General features: G+C 36.8%; 1 protein-coding gene across 1 annotated transcript in view; it reads right to left on the bottom strand.

Moving 5' to 3' along the window:
* Positions 1 to 1,220: 1,220 nt before the first annotated feature.
* Positions 1,221 to 13,509, bottom strand: part of LOC147628563 (uncharacterized) — an 88,859-nt gene continuing 76,570 nt past the window's right edge. Inside the window, exon 3 of the transcript XR_015268134.1 lies at positions 1,221 to 1,815. The gene's annotated coding sequence lies outside the window, so the exon portion shown is untranslated. The remainder of the gene's footprint in view (positions 1,816 to 13,509) is intronic.

Here is a 13,509-nt window from a genome sequence, read left to right as displayed (position 1 = left end):
TCCAGAAAAATAGTCATCTATTTGACTAAGCCAAGCTAAAATGACCCTAGCATCCTTCTTTCCATCATAATTTTGAAATGTGAAAGCTTTCCGACTAATCTTGGATTCTTTTTGTGACCTTTGTGCTTGCAATGTAGCATTTACAGCCCTTTGAATAGTGTCATCTTCGTCATCAAAAGATAGCGAAGAGTCACGCTTGCGTCTACGATTTGAGAGCTGTCTCTCCAATTCAATACGCTTCTCTCTTTCTTCTACAATTTGATGTTGTAAAGAAAGGAGTTGCTCTTGAATTGATGGCGAGATAGGCAAATCTGCCATAGTGCTTGTGCAAATGATGTAGATAAATAAAATTTTACTTTATTTGATGTAAATAAATAAAGCAAAAATGAGTACTTATCTTGTCTTTCTCCTGCAATTTGATCTTGGTTGAAGCTGAACAAGACGTTGTTTAATGGCTGAATTGAATTCTCGTCGCCTCAAACAAATCTCGAACGATTCCGCGTGATTCAAGAGTCTTGGGCTAGTCGAATTGTTGATGAAATAATTTTTTTGCACTTTGAAACCCACTGAAACAGTCCTGTAAACCTTGCCCAAACTTTGTAATATTTTTCTAAAATTTTCAGAATTTTTCAGAAGCGATTTCGGAATTTTCTGGCCTTTTCTAGGCAATTTTCAAGCTTTTTAAAACCTGTAAATCACTTTTCTGCACCCAAAAATTTTCAGAATTGAAAAACCTTTGAATTTCTCCTCAAATTTGGAAATTGGGAAAAGTAGAGGTTGAAAAAGTGATGTGACTTGCATGGGGATTGGGAAAAGTAAGCTTGATTAGAAAGTGGATTGAGGAGGTGATTAGCTTATGGAGAGATTAAGCATGGAATTTTTTTTTCTTCTCCACTCCACGCTTTTGCGCCGGCAGGCTGCCGCCGTGCGCTTGCTTGTCCAAGAGCTTGTTGAGAATTTTGTGATGGTTTTTATACAGAGATTTATCTCCCCCGTCCATTATAGATTTGCTCAACCTTGAAGCTTTCCGATTTCTGAGAGTTACCCGTGAGGTTTTTGGCTATGAGGATTTCATCCATACGGTCAGATTCTGATTACACAGAGTATTTGGAAAAACCGCTTTTTGATAGAGAGGGATGGTTTTGCAGGGTGGTGAGTGGGTTTGAGAGTAGATCTAGTTTTGAATCTTTGACCTTTGGGTAAAGACCTGCAAAACACCCTTCTGTCCACTGGATAAATTCCTGCACTTTCTTGATTTTTGAGAAGTTGAAGCCCTTTCCTACCTTCTCCACAAATCTCCTAGCCCAAGCTCTGATACCACTGCAACCGGAATCTTATTCTAGGAATTGATTGTGGAAAGTAGAGAATTAATTCAATCATAAAAACCATTGCTTGTAAGCTTCAACTAAATCAAAGCAATTGAAAAATTAAAACACTTAAACAAAAATACTTAGCTCCAAAAAGACCATATTGGGTGCAATCTTCCCCCCTCTTGTGCGTGGCCTCTCCCCACACAAGAGTATTTCTTTATTAGCTTTCCTTTTCACCAAAATTAGGCCATAGCCCCCAAAATACAAGATGTGCTTTTTAGAGAGCACGGCACTCTTCTTTAACAAAAATAGAGTGTCAAATTGGGACTAGGGTAAAGCCATAGGCTTTAATAAATTCCACAAAAATAAATGTATCTTTCTTAAAGTTCAAAATGGAAAAATCATTTAATAAGGTTACAAGCTACTATGCTTGCCAAAAATGAAATGTGATGATCCAAGACATTTCTTCCAAAGTAAACTCTTCAATTCCCATAGTTTTCATCACCTGAAAATATAAGCCCAATTAATTATTAAATTAATCCCACAAATATTAAACAGGCACAAATCATCACCAACTCATGACTACCAGGCGTAAGTACCCCAGGAATCACCCTGCCATACAAACCTAACTGAAATAATCATAGGTGGCCTCAAACATACGTCATATACCGCACGTATTAATATTTATAGTGGTGTCACCCACGATATTAACCTAGCCGGCATGACGCAAGAGTAATCTAGGCGTCCCCAAATTACTCAAGAGGGGATGAATAATATTTTTCTAGAGGACTTAAAATATATTCTCATGACATCTTTAGTAAATCCAACCATTCTTTATCGTAGATGAATGATTAATGGATAAAATCAAGTTTTTTATAACGTTTCGCTTTGATAAGTAGAAAAGGTTTACATTAGAATGATTTAAATACTCTTGGTGAACTTCCAATTAATTTTAGAGAATAAAAAATTAAAAAATTATCAGCCATACAAAGGAGGTTATGGCAAAATTTTCTAAAATTGTGAAAAATAAGTTTTAATTTTTTTAATTCAAAAAGAGTAATTCCCATCGTATATGTATTCTTAAAGTGTTAATTTTCATCCTAGGTATAAGAAAATGCATACTAAAAATATTTTATTAAAAAAGTGTTACTTTCTTAAAAATTAAATTCCATGCATAGAAGGAAGTATATTGAAATTGTTATTTTGATTATAAAAGTGTGGTTTTCATCATAAATGATTTTTATGCATAAATAGATACATAAAAAAATTCTTTTATATTAAAAGAGTGATTTTCATCATAAATGATTTGTATGCATAAACATATGCATAAAAGATATTTTTTAATATTAAAAGTGTGATTTTTATCATAAATGATTTATATGCATAAAAGATATTTTTTATATTAAAAGTGTGATTTTTATCATAAATGATTTTTATGCATAAATAGATGCATAAAAGAAATTCTTTTATATTAAAAGAGTGATTTTCATTATAAATGATTTGTATGCATAAAAGATATTTTTTATATTAAAAGTGTGATTTTCATCATAAATGATTTATATGCATAAATAGATGCATAAAAGATATTTTTTATATTAAAAGTGTGATTTTTATCATAAATGATTTATATGCATAAATAGATGCATAAAAGAAATTCTTTTATATTAAAAGAGTGATTTTCATCATAAATGATTGTATGCATAAAAGATAAAATTTTTATATTAAAAGTGTGATTTTCATCATAAATGGATTTATGCATAAATTAGATGCATAAGAGAAATTCTTTTATTCTAAAAGTGTAATTCCTACTAAATTGGATTTATGCATGGAAATATGCATAAAGAATTTATTTTAATCCAAAAGTGTTATTCTCATCAATTTTGATTTTATGCATAAATAGATGTATAAAGAATTTTATTTTTACTTCAAAAGAGTTATTTTCATCAATTTTGATTTTATGCATATAGAAAGATGCATAAAGAATTTTATTTTTTAATTCAAAAGAGTTATTCTTATCAATATTGATTTTTTGCATAGAAAGATGCATAAAAGATTTATTTTTATTTCAAAAGTATTATTTTCATTGAAATTAAATTTATGCATAGTTAGATGCATAAAAGATTTATTTTTATTTTGAAAGTGTTATTCTCGTTAAAATGGAATTTATGCATAGTAAAATGCATGAAAGGTTTATTTTTAATTCGAAAGTGTTATTTTCCGTAAAATTGAACTTATGCCTAAATAGATGCATAAAAGGATTTTTATAAAAGTGTTATTCCTACTAAAGTTGTCTTTATGCCTAATTAGATGCGTAAAGAATCTTTATATCAAAAAATTAGAATTCTTCTTCATTCTATAAATAGATGTGATAGGAATCAGATAGAAATGGATGTGGGTATGGATGTGGATGTATGGATGTATGAATGTGGGTATGGATGTGGATGTATGGATGTATGAATGTGGAATGTGAATGTGGATGTATGGATGTGAATGTGGGTGTGGATGTGGATGTATGAATGTAGATGTGGATGTATGGATGTGGATGTGGATGTGGATGTATGAATGTGGATGTGAAAATGGATGTATGGACATAGATGTGGATGTATGGATGTGGATGTGGATGTGGATGTGGATGTGGATGTGGATGTATGGATGTATGTATGTGGATGTGGATGTATGAATGAGGATGTGAAAATGGATGTATGAATGTGGATGTGAAAATGGATGTATGGATGTAGATGTGGATGTATGGATGTGGATTTGGATGTATGGATGTGGATGTATGGAAGTATGTATGTGGATGTGGATGTATGAATGAAGATGTGAAAATGGATGTATGAATGTGAATGTGGATGTGGATGTATGAATGTGGAATGTGGATATGGATGTATGGATGTGAATGTGAATGTGGACGTATGGATGTGGGTATAGATGTGGATGTATAGATGTAGATATGGAATGTGGATGTGGATGTGGAAATGGATGTATGGATGTGGATGTGGATATGGATGTATGAATGTGGATGTGGATGTATGGATGTGGATATGGATGTGTATGTATGAATGCGGATGTGGAATAATTGGATGTATGAATGTGGATGTGTATGTAGAATAATGAATGCGAATGTGTATGTGAAATGACGTGTCGTTGATATGAGTGAATAGATGAGATGTGATGACATGTGAATTGGGATGTGAATATATGATATGTGATGTGAATGAATCTGAGGTGATGAGATGGAAAATGATGTGATTGGATGAGAATGAGTACACATATGAATGGAATGTGGAATAAGTAATGTGGACTGATGAGGGATAATGTGGAAAGACGAGAGTTCAATATAGAAACTGTATTTGTGACCTGTTTGTAAATGACTGTTTTATGTCAAGAATGCTAGGGAAGCATTTTGACCGTCTTGTTATTAAGGTCGTGGAGACCTGACTGATAAAGTTGCAACTGCTGACGGAGAGTCAATAGAGGACGTCTCGCATAGCAAGGTTGGCCGAGGTCTTGACCAGCCTCGGTTTGATTTAAATGGTGAGCTTCCGGTACGGTGGATGAGGGACCAAGGTAGCGGCCTATGAGTGAAGTGCTAGGTGACCTGCAAAAGGATCCTAGAGGGTGCTACCATACGGTGCTCGGGCTCTGGGTCGCCGAAGATACCCACACGTGCGTCGTGGAAGATATTGGAACAAGGAGTAAGAGTTGTTTTCTGAAACCGAGTATGGATCTGGTTAATTGACCTTGCTGGTCCTCAACTGATGAGTCCATAGCTATCTTATATGGATCTGTTGGTTGATCTTGCTGATCTTCAAAACGAGGATTCCATCTTGATTTTTATAAGTGATTATCTGCTAGGTATTATAAGCTAGGAACTATAGAAAAGGCCCCTGAGTGAACAGGTGGTGAGCGTTCTGGTTGCCAATGATGCCATAGATACTCCGATGAAGAAATGATTGGAGATTAAGATTCAACCGGATACTTGGAAATTTATGATCAGTAACACTATGATTTCATTAAATGATTGAATTAAATACATTTGAATCTAGGAAAAAGACAATTTCATATTGGGTGTGTTAGTGGTGTGACTGGAGTTAAATTTGCTTGAAAATCCGGCTAGGGGGCCTGGGAAGTTTTTTCCTTGGTACCCGGGACAAATCCTAACCAAATTCCTAATTGGATCCCATCACTATAGTGGTTGGGCGGTTGGCTTAACCCATGGGACTGATGGATCCGTAAATCAAGACTCAATCTCGAGACTCAATTTCTGTTTAGTTTGATAGATGAAGTAAATCCCGGACAAAAATTGTTCTATGGAAAAGAATCAACGGCTGTGCCTCTCAATGAGGAAAAAAGCGTTGGTCTCTATGATCCAAATACAGTCTTTTTCCCTGATCTGACTATGGGACTTAAACGGGTTTGGTCAAATGAGCTCAGTTAGTTAAGGCTTTTGACTACGTTAGGGAAAAGTTATCCTGGAGGAATCGCCCGTGCTTTTCGAGCAAAGGAAGTTTTTCCGGGTTCGGTTTTGGAAAAACCGATGGATTAGTCTCTTGTCCGAATATCCGTGGTGGTGGGCGAGGCCCCGAGTGTGGGACCCTCCCCCATGCAAGAAGTGCTACTTCCGCTGCTAGCACCCTTGAAATTGTTGCGCGGTGGGGATAGGGATCTTACAGTTGGTATAGAGCGAATTGACTAATGAGGATCAACCAAAAAGCCAAAAATGTCAAAAAATTATGAAGTAGTAGTATAGGATCAGAATTGTGTGATGAAATTCATACAAATTGTTATTTGAACTGAAATTCATAAATTAGTAATTGGGTCTTTAGATGGAAGTACCACAATTGTATGGAATCCCTGACTTGCTTGAGGCCTAGACATGATGGTCTTTACCTTATAATTCCAAGGACCATGACTACCCGTATATACCGAGGGTATAACTGTAGCTCTTTACTGGCAGTATATACGAGTAAATCTAAGACTTGAAATTATAAGCATTAATGCTATCCAGATGATGAATTCGAATGTGGTTGATATGATTTTTAAATTCTGGTTGTTGTGAACTGATGAATTGATTTGGATTCTGATTGCAAAATGATGATTTCTAAAATTTGGTTGAAATGTAATAAGCCGAGCAAAACCACAATGAGGATGAATGGGATGAGTCCCTGTGATAATGTTCGTAGCTATAATGACGTTAATGACTTCAGCAAATCACTGAGATTAGTGGATTGTGCTGGCAGATTACTATTATTAACTTTTGATCAGTGGATCAAGTTAAGGGTTGATAAATTAAAAATCTAAAAATTTGAAATCCCCATGGAGGATTGTTTAGATAGAAAAATTCAGTCTGATGGACCATTATTGTGTTAAAGATATGAATGAGATAATTCTGAATGAATTGTTAACTGATAATGCGTTCTATATGAGTATCTTTATCCCTTGACTCTGTGGGGAGCCGACCTATTTAGAGAACCCCGGAATCAAAAATAGGATTGAATCATAAATAAAGAGATTTAACAAGAATTTTCGTATTGATAGGAACATGGATCGAGGTCGTCGTGGTAGAAATGTTAACCCCCAACTCGATGAAGAAGAGCTCGACCTGGATGTTCGTAAAAATCTTCATAGTTCGTAGCCTAGACCTTTCAAGGGAGAAGGGGAAAACTTGGGCGAGGCTGTGGAGAAAAGGATCGAATCAATGGAAGAATACTTCGATGTCACCGGGTACAATGAGAAGAGAAAAATGGCTCTTGCAAGGCTAAAGATAGTGGAGTCAACTAGAGTGGCATGGTGAAACCACTGCGAGACAAACCGTCTCGACCGAAATACCTAAACCTGGACTGATCTCAAAATTTACCTAAGGACGAGGTTCTGTCCTCCCGGCTTTTTAGAAACAAAGATGAACGAATTCTTAGAGTTAACCCAGGGGAGTAGAACTATTGAAGCATATCACCAAGCATTCGCCCTCCTCCTCAAATACTCGCCTCCGCTCAATGAAGAACAGCTGATGGCCAACAAACCTTTGAATATCCTGGTGAAGAATGCCAAGCCAGTTTCCATGGCCAAAAGCGGATGGCGAAGGATTTCGCCAAGGCCTTTGATGTCAAAGTCCGGCCAAAGCCAGCACCATCACCATCACCTTTCAAAAGGTTTTTATTTCCAGAAGGTGATTCCAACCTTCCTCCGCCTAAGAGATATCAGGGTCAACCCCAAGATATGGGAAGTTCTCGAATGGAAGAAATGTCCTTTTCTCGAAACTCAATCCCCTGGATTTCAACTTCAGAAGTTCCACCCTTGAACAAGAGAGTGAAATGCTATAACTGTCAAGGGTTTGGACATCGCAGCATGGATTGCCCAACTCCTTTTGGATCAAGGTTTTCAGGGCAGGAAAATCAAGGATCAAGATTCCAGACTCCAACCCCTTCCATCTAGAGACCGATGGATTAGTCTCTTGTCCGGATATCCCTGGGTGAGGCCCTGAGTGTGGGACCCTACCCCGCAGAAGAAGTGCTTGTTGCGCGGTGGGGACAGGGATCTTACAGAAGAGTACTTCGATGTCATTGGGTACAATGAGAAGAGCAAAATGGCTCTTGCAAGGCTGAAGATAGTAGAAACAGCCAGAGTGGCATGGAGAAACCACTGCAAGACAAACCGTCTAGATCAGAATACCCAGACGTGGAATGATCTCAAAATTTACCTAAGGACAAGGTTCTGTTCTCCCGGCTTTTTGGAAACAAAGATGAACGAATTCTTAGAGTTAACCCAGGGGAGCAGAACTATTGAATTATATCACCAAGCGTTCTCTCTCCTCCTCAAATACTTGCCACCGCTAGATGAAGAACAGCTGATGGCCAGGTTCATTTAGGACTGAACGAACCTTTGAATATCCTGTGAAGAATGCCAAGCCAGTTTCCATGGCTGAAGCAGTGCGGATGGCGAAGGATTTTGCCAAGGCCTTTGGTGTCAAAGTCCCACCGAAGCCAACACCATCACCTTTCAAAAGGTTTTTAATTCCAGAAGGTGATTCCAACCTTCCACCGCCTAAAATATATCAGGGTCAAGCCCAAGATATGGGAAATTCTAGAATAGAAAAATGTCCTTTTCCCAAAACTCAATCCCCTGGAATTCAACTTCAGAATTTCCACCCTTGAACAAGGGAGTGAAATGCTATAACTGTCAAGGATTTGGACATCACAGTATGGATTGCCAACTCCTTTTGGATCAAGGTTTTCGGGGTAGGGAAATCAAGGATCAAGATTCTAGACTCCACCTCCTTTCTTCCAAAGTAATCAGGTTTCTTTCCGCCAAAATCAAGGAAATCCCAGAGGTAGAACCTCTAACCAACCCGCAGTTTCAATCCAAAGTAATGCAAAACCTCTGCCTCATCAATAGGGGAAGTCAAAGAGAGATGATCCCAAATCGACCGTCCACTTCCAAGGCAGTAAGGCTGGAAGTGATTAAAGAAGAAGAAGATGATGAAAGAGATCATACTCCGCCTGTGAGATGAGGACATCTTGCATTTTTTAAAGTGGGGTAGGATGTAAGATTCCAACCCCTCAAGATGTCCACTTTCTTCCCCTGTAATCAATCCCCTTTTCAGAATAATAACAGATCTTGTTTCTATCTATTTTGGCTGGAGAGAGAAAATGTCTAGAGGGAGATAATTCAAAATTGAGATATTTTTGGATATAAAAATTCTCCTGCTGTCTAAAATGGTTTCCCCTGAAACAGAAATTCAGAAAGAACTTTCCAATGTACAATTGGAATTAATTGAAAATATGTAAAAAGGACCTTAGCCTAAGGGTCCAGATTTTTAAAATTTTTTGGATTATGGTCCAATTAAGGTTCCTATGGACCAATAAGATTAATCCAAATGTAGGGAGGAGATAAATTGAAGAATAAAAGAAAAACCTCAAAAAATGAGTAAATGCTCACATAAGATGAAGAGTTAACTAAGTACAAGGTTTAGTAGTTTAAAATTAAGAGATATTTAGAGAAAATGATGCATTTTTGACACCTCAGTGTGGGGATCCCCTCATGAAGGAGGCACCTATTTCACATGTGTGGAGGAGTTTTAAACTAAAAAAATAATGAGATATTTTCATCTCTTCTCTCTCTTGTTTCAACTAGATCCAAAAAGTAAGCTAAATTGACCTAAAAATGGTCAAAAATTGACCAAATTGATCTGGAAATTTCTAGAATCAGTTCGCTTGGTTAGAGGCCCACTTTTTCCTATAAATAGAAGCCTCCCCCTTTGTAAAAGCTTAATGGTGTTTATGCACTGTTACTCTGCTCTTGAGCGATTTAACATTGAATTTCTTAATAATTCAATTATTTTTGGCCTAATCCTCTCCAAAGAAATTGGTGGCCACCCTTGCTTCAAACAAGAGTAGAACCCTCAATCCCTCAAGCCAAAGGAAAGCTTACAACTACATGTAAGCTAATTTTTTTTACTTTTTTAATTTTAAATCTATGGTTTTCTTGATTTTCTTGTTTTATAGTTGCTTGAATTAAATTCAAATGCTATGCCTTTGAGAAAAAGGCCACCCCCTTCTCTTCTTTACAATTCAGCCTTTCTTGATCCTAGAAAGATTAGTTAAATGATTAATTAAACTTTTCTTATTGTTTACTCTCTTGAATTCTAAAAATTGAGTAGATTAGAGTCCTATATATCTAGATTGGGTTAATTTAAGTTGAAATTAGAATGATAAAAATAAGAAATGGTCAGCCATACAAAGGAGGTTAGTATTTACCTTATAGCTCCAAGGACCGTGATTACCCGTATATACTGTGGGTATAACTGCAGCTCTTTACTGACAATATATACGAGTGAATCTAAGACCTTGAAGTTATAAGCAAAAATTCTATCCTAGATGATGATTTCGGATGCTCGTTGATATGATTTTAGAATTCAGGTTGAGAATTGATAAATTGATTTGGATTCTGATTGAAAGATGATGATTTCTAAATTCTGGTTGAAAGAATATAAGTTGAATAAAGCCACAATGAGGATGAATGAAGAGAATCCCAGTGATGATGTTAGTAATTTGGAAGACGATTATGACTTTTAGCAGATCACTATGAGGTTAGTGGATTGTGCTAACAGATTGTTCGCACTTTGACCCAGTAGACTCAAATTGAGGAATGACAAATTGAGAACCTAAATAACTAAAATTTCCTGGAAAGTGTTCACATGAAATTACTGGTTTGATGGACCATTTGTGTGTTAAGGATATGAATGATCTATTTTCTAATGATGAGTTCTGTATGTTTCTTCTTGTAGAAGGGATATTTATCCTGGGATTCTGTGAGGGTTGACCAAACTTTAAGGAACCCCAGAATCAGTTGGATCTAAAGTTTAGCTCCTTTCAGATTTGAAGTGATCTTTTCACCTAAGTGTCTTGTAGAAGGGATATTTATCCTGGGATTCTGTGAGGGTTGACCAAACTTTAAGGAACCCCAGAATCAGTTGGATCTAAAGTTTAGCTCCTTTCAGATTTGACGTGATCTTTTCACCTAAGCGTCTTGGTTAAATTGGAAAAAGGGACTTAACAAGAATTTTCATATTGATAGGATCATGGATCGAGGTCGTCGTGGTGGGAAATGTTAACCCCCAACTCGATGAAGAAGAGCTCGACCCAGATGTTTGTAAAACTCTTCATAGATCTCAGCCTGGACCTTTCAAGGGTGAAGGGGAAAACTTGGGCGAGCCTGTTGAGAAGTGGATCGAAGCAATGGAAGAATACTTCGATGTCACCAGATACAATGAGAAGAGTAAAATGGCTCTTGCAAGGCTGAAGATAGTAGAAACACCCAGAGTGGCATGGAAAACCTTTTGTGAGACAAACTATCTGGATCGGAACACCCAGACATAGAATGATCTCAAGATTTACCTAAGGAAGAGATTCTGTCCTCCCAGATTCTTGGAGACTAAGATGAATGAATTCCTCGAGTTAACCCAGGGGAGCAGAACTATTGAAGAGTATCACCAAGCATTCGCTCTCCTCCTCAAATACTCGCCACCGCCACTGGATGAAGAACAGCTGATGGCTAGGCTCATTTGGGGAATGAACGAGCCCTTAGATACTCTAGTAAAGAATACCAAGCCAGTTTCCATGGCTCAGTGCGGATGGCGAAGGGTTTCGCCAAAGCTTTTGTTGTCAAGATGCTGCCGAAGCCAACACCATCATCTTTCAAAAGATTCCTAGCTCCGGAAGGTGATTCCAACTTTTTGCCTCCTAAGAGACAACAAGGTCAAACTCAGGATATGGGAAGCTCTAGAATGGAAGAAAGGTCTTTTTCCCCGAACACAATCCCCTAGAATTCAACTTTAGAAGTTCCACCCTAGAACAAAGAAGTTAAATGCTTTAACTGCCAAGGACATCGCAGTATGTGACCAACTCCTTTTGGATCAAGGTTTTCCGGGTAGGGAAGTCAAGGACCAAGATTCCAGACTCCAGCTTCTTCCTTCCAGAGTAATCAGGGTCCTTTCTGTCAAAATCAGGAAAACCCAAAGGTAGACCCTCTAACCAACCCTCAGCTTCGACCTCCGCCTCAGAATTGGAAAAATCAAAGAGAGAAGTTCCCAAACCAGCCGTCCACTTCCAAGGCAGTAATGCTGGAAGTGATAGAAGAAGAAAGATATTATTCTTCAACTCTGCGACATGATGAGGACATCTCACGTTTTTTTAAGTGGGGTAGGATGTAAGATTTCTCTCTCCAACTTTTGAGATGTAAAGGTGTAAGAACCTCCCCTTGTGTCTCTTGTAATCCTCCTCCTCAGAAATGGAAAAAGATCTTGTTTTACCCAAGTTTTGGCCTAGAGAGATAAAATGTCTAGAGAGAAGTAGTTCAAAATTGAGATATTTTTGGATACAAAAATTCTCCTGATATCGAAAATGAATTCCCCTGAAACAGAAGTTCAAAATGAACTTTCCAATGTGCTTTAGGCATTAATTGAATATGTGTATAAGAGACCTTAGCCTAAGGGTCCACATTTTCTAAAATTTTTAAATTAAGGTCCAAATAAGGTTCCAAAGGGCCAATAGGATTAATCCAAGTGTTGGGATGACAAAAATGCAAAGAATAAAAAAAAATACCCCAAAAATGAGTAAATGCTCACATAAGATGAAGAGTTGACTGAGTACAGGGTTTATTAGTTAAAAATTAAGATATATTAGTAAAAAAATGGGATATTTTGGTAAAATGATGCATTTTTGACACCTCAATAAGGAGGGAAAGCCACTTGAGGTAGGTGCCTTTTTTATCATCATTGCTTGACATTTTTAATTCAAAAAAATCAAGATTTTTTATCTCTCCTCTCTCTTGGTGCAAACTCGATCAAAAAGGGAGCCAAACTGATCCAAAACTTGTCCAAATTGGATCAAATCGAAGCTAGAAACCTCTAGAACCCAGTTGGACTTGGTTAATGGCCTCCCTCACCTATAAATATACCCTCATTCCTTTGTATTTTCATCTTTGCGAATTTACATGCCATTATTATCTTTATTTTAGTGTAATTTCTATTATCCCTCTATTTGCCTCTTCTCTTGGGAGCTTTGGAGCATTCTCCATCCTCTCTTGGAGATTACCCTCCCCCTCTTGGTGGCCAAGGACTTTCTTGGGGGCTTCACTTCTAGCCAAAGAATCAAGCCATATTCAAAGGTAAACCTAATTTAATGGTTTTTTTTTTCAATTCTCTCAATGCTTTTCTTCTTCTCAACCCCTCTAAAGCTTGAGAAGCTTTCAAATCAATGGCTTTTTCTTCAAATCAAGCTTTCCAAAGATTCATAATGTTTAATTAGATTAAGGTTAATCTCTATGCTTAATTAGAATGTTTTCTTTAAGAAAATCTCTCTTTTGGAAAGATTAGTCATTCTTATGGCTAGATCCTTGGTAGAAGGATGATTCTTAATGATAATCCCTTTATCTTAATCCAAACTCTAGGCTTGACAAGCTAGAGAAAGAGATTAATTATTTTTATGATTTTTAGTCTAGAAAAAAGGGATGATTAATTTTTTAAAGCTTATTTGTGATATAGAAAAATCATATTAACTCATCCTAAATTGAAAGAGGGTTATGCTAACATTTTTAAGGAATGAGGAATGGTTATTTTAGTTTAATCAAGAGAATTAATCATAATTATGCTTATAATTATGCTATGTATGCATAATTTAATTTTAGTCTAAAAGAGGAG

The sequence above is a fragment of the Cibotium barometz genome, chromosome 19, assembly GCF_041138505.1.
Source record: "Cibotium barometz isolate CiBa-2024 chromosome 19, ASM4113850v1, whole genome shotgun sequence".
In the NCBI taxonomy this organism is placed as follows: Eukaryota; Viridiplantae; Streptophyta; class Polypodiopsida; order Cyatheales; family Cibotiaceae; genus Cibotium; species Cibotium barometz.
The sequence above is the reverse complement of the archived record's forward strand: the minus strand, read 5'-3'. Positions and strand labels throughout refer to the sequence as shown.